The sequence below is a fragment of the Amblyomma mixtum genome, chromosome 3 (genome assembly GCF_055824585.1).
Source record: "Amblyomma mixtum isolate Tamu chromosome 3, ASM5582458v1, whole genome shotgun sequence".
NCBI classification, from domain to species: Eukaryota; Metazoa; Arthropoda; class Arachnida; order Ixodida; family Ixodidae; genus Amblyomma; species Amblyomma mixtum.
The window spans coordinates 101394388-101403588 of NC_143014.1; the positions used below are offsets into that span (position 1 = coordinate 101394388).

Here is a 9201-nt window from a genome sequence, read left to right on the forward strand (position 1 = left end):
CTGGACCCATGCAATGCTTCATCAGCACCGAACCGTGAGCACGAACGCCGAACGCTAGTAGGCTGGGCGTTTCCAGGCCGTGTGTATTGGTGGTCGTTATGTTTTGTGTTAGATTTGTTAGATAGTTTTGTGTGCTAGTGTGTGTCGCGTAGGGTGTATTAAGTCTGCGGCTGTGCGGGTACACCTGTCGCCTAATTCATTCTTTCGGTCCGAGTGTTTTCCGGGGATCCGTGACAAAGTTAAGTGGCGAGCGTGCCAGGATTATTTTCCTTGTTTCTTTTTGTTTTGTCTCGGATCTTTCCGATCTCTCGACGGCAGAAAGTATGGATTTGGCAAAAACGTTAGAACTGGCTCTCAAGCTATGTTTAAGCAAGGAAGAGGCAATGCGTCTCTATGACGAGGAGGCAAAGAGGCAGAGAGAGGAAAGGGCGCTAGCACGCGCCCTCGCCAGGCAGAAGAGCGGGAGGCTAAAAGTGCTCACGAGGCAGAAGAACGGCAAAAAGAAGGATAGAATGGGAGAAGGAGTTTTTTTTTTTTTTTGTGGAAACAGGCGCATGTTGCGGGAGGATATGTGGAGATCACGGACGATGATCAGCGTTCCTTAGCGGGTACAGAATCTCCTAGACCGGCGAGAGCTCGTCCAAGAAAGCTCATGGCTCCTTTTGACGAGAAAAGAAGTTATTTGGACGCATATCGCAATGATCTGAGCGGATAGCTTTGGGGCAAGGCTGGGAGCGCAGGGAGGCATGTGTTTAGTATGTGTTTAGTCGGGGAGGCGCTGAATGTGTTTGGGAGGATGCCTGCTGCTGATTCCATGGACTACGAGAAAGTCATGAACGCACTCCTCCAAAGATTCAGGCTTACGGCAAAGGGTTTTCGCGAGAGATTTCGCTCCGCGGATTCTGAAACCGCTAAGCACTTTTTTCTGCAGGCTGACCAATTATTTCTACAGGTGGCTTGATATGTCAAACACAGAAAAGAGTTTTGAAGGGGTGCGTGACAAGCTGGTGACAGAGCAGTTTTTAGCATGTTGCAGTCCAAAGCTAGCGCTATTCCTGAATGAAAGAAAGTTGTGTTCATTGGAAGAGTTTTCCGACACTGCACTGCAGACCTGCAGACCTCGAGGCTCAAAGGCTGAGAATATGAGGAAACTCAAAAGGTCCTAGAGACAGATGCGACAGAACCAAGAGCCTATGGCGGTGCATCTAAGGCGCCAGCAAGGTGTTTCTTCTGTGGCAAGGTGAGACTCCGTGCAGTTTACTGTCGTTCTAGTAGCGTTGCCCAAAAGACACAGGTTGTGTGTCAAGGTTGTAAGAGGAGACGACATACTGAAGATGAGAGCCGATATAACACGCAGGACCGAGTTGCAGGTGTTGTCGACTCTCGGGTAGAACTTTTCACCCCACTTGAAGTTCCACAGCTAAAAGGAGAGCAAAACGCCGCTGGAAAATGAGGCGGTGAGTGGAACACCCAAGTCGAAAGCAGCAATGCCTGCGGTGGTTGGGCAAATAGGGGACCGTCCTATATTGGTGCTTAGAGACAGCGGAGCCAACACAGTTTTGGTTCGGAGAAGCCTGGTGAAGGATGTGGATCTTGTAGGGGAGGCTCTGGCGTTCACTCTTGTAGATAGCACAGTTAGGCACCTTCCTGAAGCCAGGATTCTAGTGTCCATGCAGTATTATATTGGACAGGTAGTGGCAAAATGCGTAGAACAACCAATCTACGATCTCATCCTGGAAAACATTACGAGTGCGAGAAGTATCGAGGACCCCAATCCCGAGTGGAGGATGCCTTACGTTGGGGAACACCCAAAGGAGGAAAGGCCCACGAGAGCTCAAGCGGGTGATGGAGCAGTCAGTTTCTCGTCGGCAGTGGAGACAACAGCTCAAGTGACAGCCCGAGCAACGCAGCGTTCGCTCTCTGCTCCCGGTACGATGTGTCTGAGCGTAACACCGGGCGAAATAGAATAGAAATAGAATAGAAGACGCGAGCTTGAAAGCTTGCTTCGAAAGAGTTGGGGAAAGGGTGAAAAGAAAGAGGAGTCGTACGTCATTCGAATATCAATTGGTCTTGTGCACAGGAAATGCATATTTAGCTCGGGAAGGCGGGGTGAACTGCTGGTGTCACCGAAAGATATGCGAGGGACAGTGTTACGCTAGTGTTACATGACGCCATTATGGCCGGACACCAGGGTGTTCACAAAACGGTGTGTAGAATCACTGAGCAGTTCTTTTGGCCAGATGTCCAGAGTGACGTTAAACGCTTTGTTCGCTCGTGTGAGGTGTGCCAGCGCACAGTTCGAAAGGGAAGAGTTGGTCCCGTACCTCTGTGCAAGGTGCCAGCCATCGACCTACCGTTTCAAAGAGTTACTATTGACGTTGTGGGGCCAGTCTCACCAGTATCCGCCAGAATCAATAGATATTTTGGGGACTGGGCCTCCGAGCCCGGTCGCTGGGACTGGAGCATCTGAGCCTGCGGCCACTGTTGCGCAGAGCTGAGCGAAGAAACGGTCGAGGCGACAGTGAGAAAAGAACTTTTATGTACAGTATGTACAAGGGCTTTTACATAATAGGTGTAAGGGCCGAGAGCACAACGGGCCAGCACAAAGGAGTAGGGCGGCCCCGAGAGAGCGTCGCTCTGGCGCGATGGCTCGTCTGCTACCCGTCTATGCTGCGGTTCAGCGCGTCTCTGTTTTTATAGCCGCCGGTGACCGTTTCGGCAGCGAGCCGTTCGAATGCTCCAGTCAGGTCACGCCACTGGTCGCCGTTCGAATTGGACGACTGGTCGAAGAGCTCGGCCGTTGAAGGTTTACAGCCTGGAGAGGGCGGCCGGAGAAGCGTCGTACGAGTCTCGAGCCGACGCTGCAGAGGAGGAGGAAGGGTTTCCGCCAGCGAGCCAGGATGACTCATGTTGCAAGCCGCGACATGTCGGCGAGTCCGGGCTTGCTTCGCGCAATGGTGGGCGCACGGTGCTGGTTTCCAGAGGCTAGCGGAATGTTTGCTCAAGCACAACAATATGTGCTTACCCTGGTCGACGTGGCCACTTCTTATCCTGACGCTATTCCATTGAAGACTATTGACAGTATCCAAGTGGCGGAGGGTCTTGTGGAGATGTTCTCGCGTTGTGGGTTCCTGGGGGAAATTTTCAATGACTGGGGCTCGAACTTCACGTCGGAACTAATGAAGGAGGTTAACCGCCTCTTGTCAGTTTGGCAGTTACTAACAACGCCATACCATCCCATGTGTAATGAGCTTGTAGGGCGGTTCAACGGCACCCTCACAAATATGAGCCGGAAAATGTGCCCGGAGAGACCGACTAATTAGGATAGATGCCTCCCAGCTCTTTTGGTCGCTTACCGCGAAGTACCGCAAATGTGTCTTGGTTCCTCGCCCTTCGAGATGATGTATGGGAGAACCGTTAGAGGTCCACTTACAATACTCAAGGAGCTGTGGGCTAATAAAGGGATCGCAGTGCATGAGATCGCACGACAACATATACATACGTTATCGAGTTGCGGGACAAGTTGGAGGAAACATGCAGGCTTGCACCTCAAGGTTTGGAAAGGGCGCGCGAACGCTTTAAGGGCTACTATGGCAAGAAAGCCACTCACAGGAATCTGAATCCGGGCGACAGTGTTCTGATCCTGCTACCCACGGATCATAATGAGTTACTGATGGAATGGAAGGGCCCTATTTTGTGACGCAGCAGAAAAATGACATGGATTATGAATTATTGACAAATAACACCAATAAGATTTTTCATGCAATTAGGTTGAAAAATACGAAGAAAGAGTTCCCGTACGGTACGGCCCCAAGGTAGCATGCTTGGTAGTGGCAGAGAAGGCAGATGATGTTGCCGAGGTGCCCACGTGCAGTGGGAAGAAAAGTGTACCATGGGATAAGGTACTGATAAACCCCAATTTGAATGAAGACAGAAGATCGCATATAAGGGCTCTGCTCCAAAGCAAGGAGAATACTCGTATGTTTTCGGATGTGCCGGGCAAAACTGATGCCATATGTTGCAAATAAGATCTCTCTACAGAAAGACCAATCAATGTGAAACAATACCCACTACCTTTGGTAGTTCAAGAATCAACTGAAAATTAGGTGCGGGAGATGTTGGAGCTTAATGTGATTGAGAGGGCGTGGTCAGCATACAACGCGCCGCTCGTGGTTAAAAAGCCCGATGGTACTAACGGATTGCGTGTAGATTTTCGTCGGCTAAAAAATATCATAGTACCCGATGCGGAACCTATACCAAGAGCGGACATGGTGTTCGCTAAGGTAGCTTAGCGAAACAAAAAGAAAAACAAAAAGTTTTTTCTAAATTTGATTTAGCTAAAGGGTATTGGCAAATACCAGTGGAAGATTCGTCGAAAGAGAAGACTGCCTTTTGTTGCTCGGCGGGTTTATTTCAGTTTAAATTCATGCCTTTTGGTTTGAAGACAGCATCCGCAATATTCACGAAGCTGATGGGAAAGGTTTTCGATGTGCTCCAAAATGCAGAACACTATATTGACGGCATCTTTGCGGCAACAGATACGCGGGAAGAGCACTATTTCACAGAATTCAGCAAGCCAAAATGACCATAAAACCGGCAAAATGTGACGTATGCTCTGAAGCCATTTCTTTTCTGTGAGACAAGCTGGGGATTGGCCGCATCGCGACGAAAGACAACTTGGTCGAAATACAGCAAGACCAGACACCGACGACCAAGAAAAAAGTACAGTCGTTCCTTTGTTTAACGGGATACTACAGGGCCTTTACTTCCTATTATGCTCACATAGCAGATCCGCTTCTCGAACTAACTCAGAAGGGTGCACGCAATAAGCTGAATTGGACTGCTGAACATGAGAACGCAATCGTGATGTTAGAATGGCATATGGCAAAACCGCCCGTTCTGCTTGCTCCGAATTCGGATAAAGAATTTGTTCTTCACACTGATGCATTAGACAGAGCATTAGGAGCCGTACTTTTGCAAGACGAGAATCGCATGCTACATCCGGTATTTTTTGCCACTAAGAGATTATCGGCTAGTGAACGCAAACTACTCCACTGTTGAAAAGGAATGATTGGCGGTGGTATATGGGCAGTAAAGAAATTTCACATTTATCTTTATGGGAGACATTTCAGAATTCAAACCGATTATCAGCCGCTTGAATACTTAACCAAGGCCAAAATGAACGATAGTCAAGTCATGTGATGGAGTTTGGCCTTGCAAGAAAACTCATCTCAGGTGGAATATATTAAAGGGAAAGATGACGTTGGAGCGGACTTCCTGAGTAGAGCCAACTAAACAGTTTTAGCGCTCTATGGGATGTATCTTTTTGTTGTTGTTGTTGTGTGCTTATACAAGGGAGTGTATTGTGGGAATTAACATGTTTATTAAGGACACTGTACGGACAACAGCAGTGGTGTGTTAATGTTCCGTACATAATTTGGAGTGCTGTGTCAGTGGTGTGCTTTTGGTGTGTGCTTGACATCTGCGGTGTGTTGTGTGCTGGGTTCAGAATCGCAACAGAAGGTAGTCGGTTGGCTCGAAGGCTTGAAAATGGGGATGATGTGAGCAGTTTTTTAAGGAAAAAAACTCTTGAGTGAGAGGCCCTTGTCACGTATAATAGGGAGTTTGAAATAGAGGTATGAACTAAAGAAGTTTGGAGAAGACGACGAAGATGACGATAAGTATGACGTGTATTAACCCAAGAATAAAGAAGATGAAGAAGTATTCGATGAGGTGGGGGAAGAGATGATTGGTGAAGAAGAGAAGAAGACGACGACGACGACAAGGATGACGTGTACCAATGCCAAGGTTACAAAAGCGCGAGGGATAGCGTGGCACGGGGGCGAAGAACAGAGAAGCGGAGGTACCGGTGGGTCAGGAACACTTCGGCTGGAAGAGAGCAACGCCGGCTACTGCTCCGGTGATCGCGAGTTCTACGGCGTCGCACCGTAGGACCAGCTGCTGTTCCCGGCCCGTAACCATCTATCTGCCCACCGCGTCCTGCTGGCCTACCTCAAGGAGACCGGCCTGGACGCTCTCCTCTAGGCCTGCGGCCCCCTGGACCTGCGGCTTTCTGGACCTGCGGCTTTCTGGACCTGCGGCTTTCTGGACCTGCGGCTTTCTGGACCTGTGACTCCTGGACCTGTGACTCCTGGACCTGTGACTCCTGGACCTGTGACTCCTGGACCTGCTCCTCCGAACCTGGACCATGACAGCAGCAACGACTTAGAAGCCGATTTCACCTCCCCCTACCCACCCCTCCTCATTCCCGCTTCCCCTTCCCTGGACGACAAGGGTGATCCCACGACTGAGGGTAACATAACCCGCGTCCAGTATCCTCTCCCCCAGAATACCCTAAAGTAACCACCACCCACCACTTCAACCGAAAATGGCATGGCGACTCATCTTTCACGTGGGTGGATAACCCGCATGTCTTTTTCACGCAGGTGAGAAAATGTTTTGGTAAATGTTACCGCTCTAGCAGGCGCTGCTTTGTTCTGTTGGCGTACCCTGAGGTGCTTCTTGAGTTACTGTCTGGCATGCTGCATCTTGCAGAATTGCTGTTGCTTGCCGGCGACAAATGTCGGACCATACACAGCGGAGCTTTCATAACAGCTATGAGAGACGGCAGAAGACATAAGAACAGTCAGTGAGGAACTACTCACTTCAGTTGATAATAAATTGAAACAACTGGCGGAGCAACATCTCGGCGCCACCCTACACCGATTTTCTGGCGACGTATCTGGGCGGCCTCAAGCTCACTTGCACATCATAGCCTCCACGCGGCTGTTGAAACCGGTAGAACACGAAAAAAAATCAGGTTATTTATCGATTGAAGGCAAATTCTACGTGGAAATTTAGGTATAGGCCTACAGTCACGGCAGAATGAATCAGTTATCAAAATATGGGCTATAGCAATACAAAACCAAATAATGTAGAAATATCTATATGATAAACTACAACAGACAACCGCAAGAAATGGGTTCAAGTTGGCAAAAATTTCACTATAAACCTATACAAGTGCTTGACATAGTTATGAGGGATGACTCTGGAATTAAGTCATGTTATTGTTGCAACACCAATTCATATATAAACGATTTCACCGGTAAACTGCAATAGGCAACGCTTCAACATGAGATGGGCTCCAGGCGACAAAAAAAAACTAGCTGTGATTTAACTACTGCTTAATCTGGTAGGGAGCGAAAGCTATGGCGTATCGGGCAAGTGTACGCGGCTTGGCGTCTGTAACATTGAATGCGTTCCGGACACTGGATAGGCAGCGCGCGCACCCTGCCACCCTGGCAAGTGGCAGTTAATGGTTGATTGCGAGAGTTTGCTAACCCAGTGAACGCTGCGGCCTATTCCTGCAGCGCCGCGTGTCTGGACCAACTTTTTCAGCGCTAACGCAAGCAGGCCAAATCTCTCTCTCACCACCCGACGTACCTCAAAGCGCGATTCAGGCGTCCACTGACCCAGGGAGCCTGTTATGCGCACTTCCTTTCCTTAAAATCATCGTAGTCTAAAACGTCGTCAACACCAACGCCAATGAACACAATGAACGCAGACGGCCCATGGCTTCAGTGCCGCATTTCTGCCACAACGTTGTCAATGCCAACGCATACAGCGCACATCTGTCACTACCTCCACGTAGCTTAAAGCCCGCCTGAGATGTCCACTGTCCCATGAGGCCGCTTATGCGCCTTTCCTTTGCTTTCGAAGCTCCCGCTCTAAGGTGTCCACTGCCCCAGGGGGCCAGTTATGCACGTTTCCTTTCCTGAAGGTCAAATGAAGGTGAAAACCGCAAGCGCCGCGAAGAAAGCCCAAGGTCTCGTAGTGAAGCGTTCGCTTCAAAAAAAAAAAGAAAAAAAACTGAGCATACGCAAACAGTATATGAAGGTGTGACGAAATGATGCACGCTGAAATATTACGAAGATGCACAGAAATGGTTTTCAGTAAGTGACAAAAAGCTGCTAGTAATGAAATGGCTTCCATTCGCGTGCTCTTGTCTGAAAAATGAATAGAACACCTTAAAATACGTCAGTGTGAAATGGGAGCTCATTTGGTGTGTGTATGTGATTTTGGCATGTTGGCTTCGTCTAGGATTTCGATATTTGTTTTGAAACATCTAATTTTAACCAGTAATGTGCACGCTGCTACATAATATTACTCATGCAAGTTTGGCTCTGCTTTCAAACGTGAGAATATTAGCATGTTTTAACAGCTCCGGGAGAGTCTGTTAGCTTATGTTGCTTAAATGCTCATCTCAGCGCCTTTTTCTGTACTCCTTCAATTAACAAAAAAAGCATTTTATTGCAGGAGACCAGACGATATTAGAATATTCCACCACAGGTAGGACTAAAGTTTTGTGAACGAGGAACTTTTTCTCATGCGGCGCCAGTTTAATAAGGTTAATGTGACTGTGTTCATGTAATCTCATTTCAGGTCGGTCACAAGTTAGTATTACACCCACTTACTTATGTCCCTGAACTAGTACAGGGGAATTGTTCTGGGAACAGCAATTTGTTACTTTTTTCTGGTAATAGATAAAACAACGGACATTTAAGCGCTAATAGTCATCTGCCATTTTTCGCGTCTATTTGACAGTGCTGTTCTAGCGCTATTTAACGTTACATGCTCAGTGATCAAATAATATCTTAGTAGTGCACACAGTCGTCAGAAAAAGTCGCACATAAAATTGTATGTTAGATAAGTACTAAATATAGTGCTCGGCTGAACACTTCCTTGTGGGCACATGACGCAAAATAATCTGTCGCAAATTTCTTGTTGCTTATTTCTCCAAATTGAGTGCGGTCGGTGAGGTAATTTCTTGTTCAATATAATACAGGGTTATACAGAATGATTTCAAGTTTTGTTGCAATATGTCATAAGCGGTCGTATAAGCTTTATGGCGGTGCAAGCAAATGACGTACAATTCTTTTTGGTCATCACAACCAAGAAATATCGCGGACTAGTTCAGTTGGTGGAGTATTGGCAGAAAACCCGTTGCGAAACCCGAATTCACAATGGATTAATATTTTGTTTTTGTCTGGGTAGGTTATGTGCCTCAAGACGATGTGCTCTGTAGTCGGATACAACTCAACAATGAAGCGGAAGATGCTCCTCCAAGGAGGCCTTCCAGCTAATGGCGTCGACCATTTCCATTCACCACGGTTAATCCCATAACACTATGGTTTATCCAGT

General features: G+C 47.9%; 1 pseudogene; it reads left to right on the forward strand.

The window, feature by feature from the left end:
• Window positions 1-320: 320 nt before the first annotated feature.
• Window positions 321-9201, forward strand: part of LOC149351159 (uncharacterized) — a 9597-nt pseudogene continuing 716 nt past the window's right edge.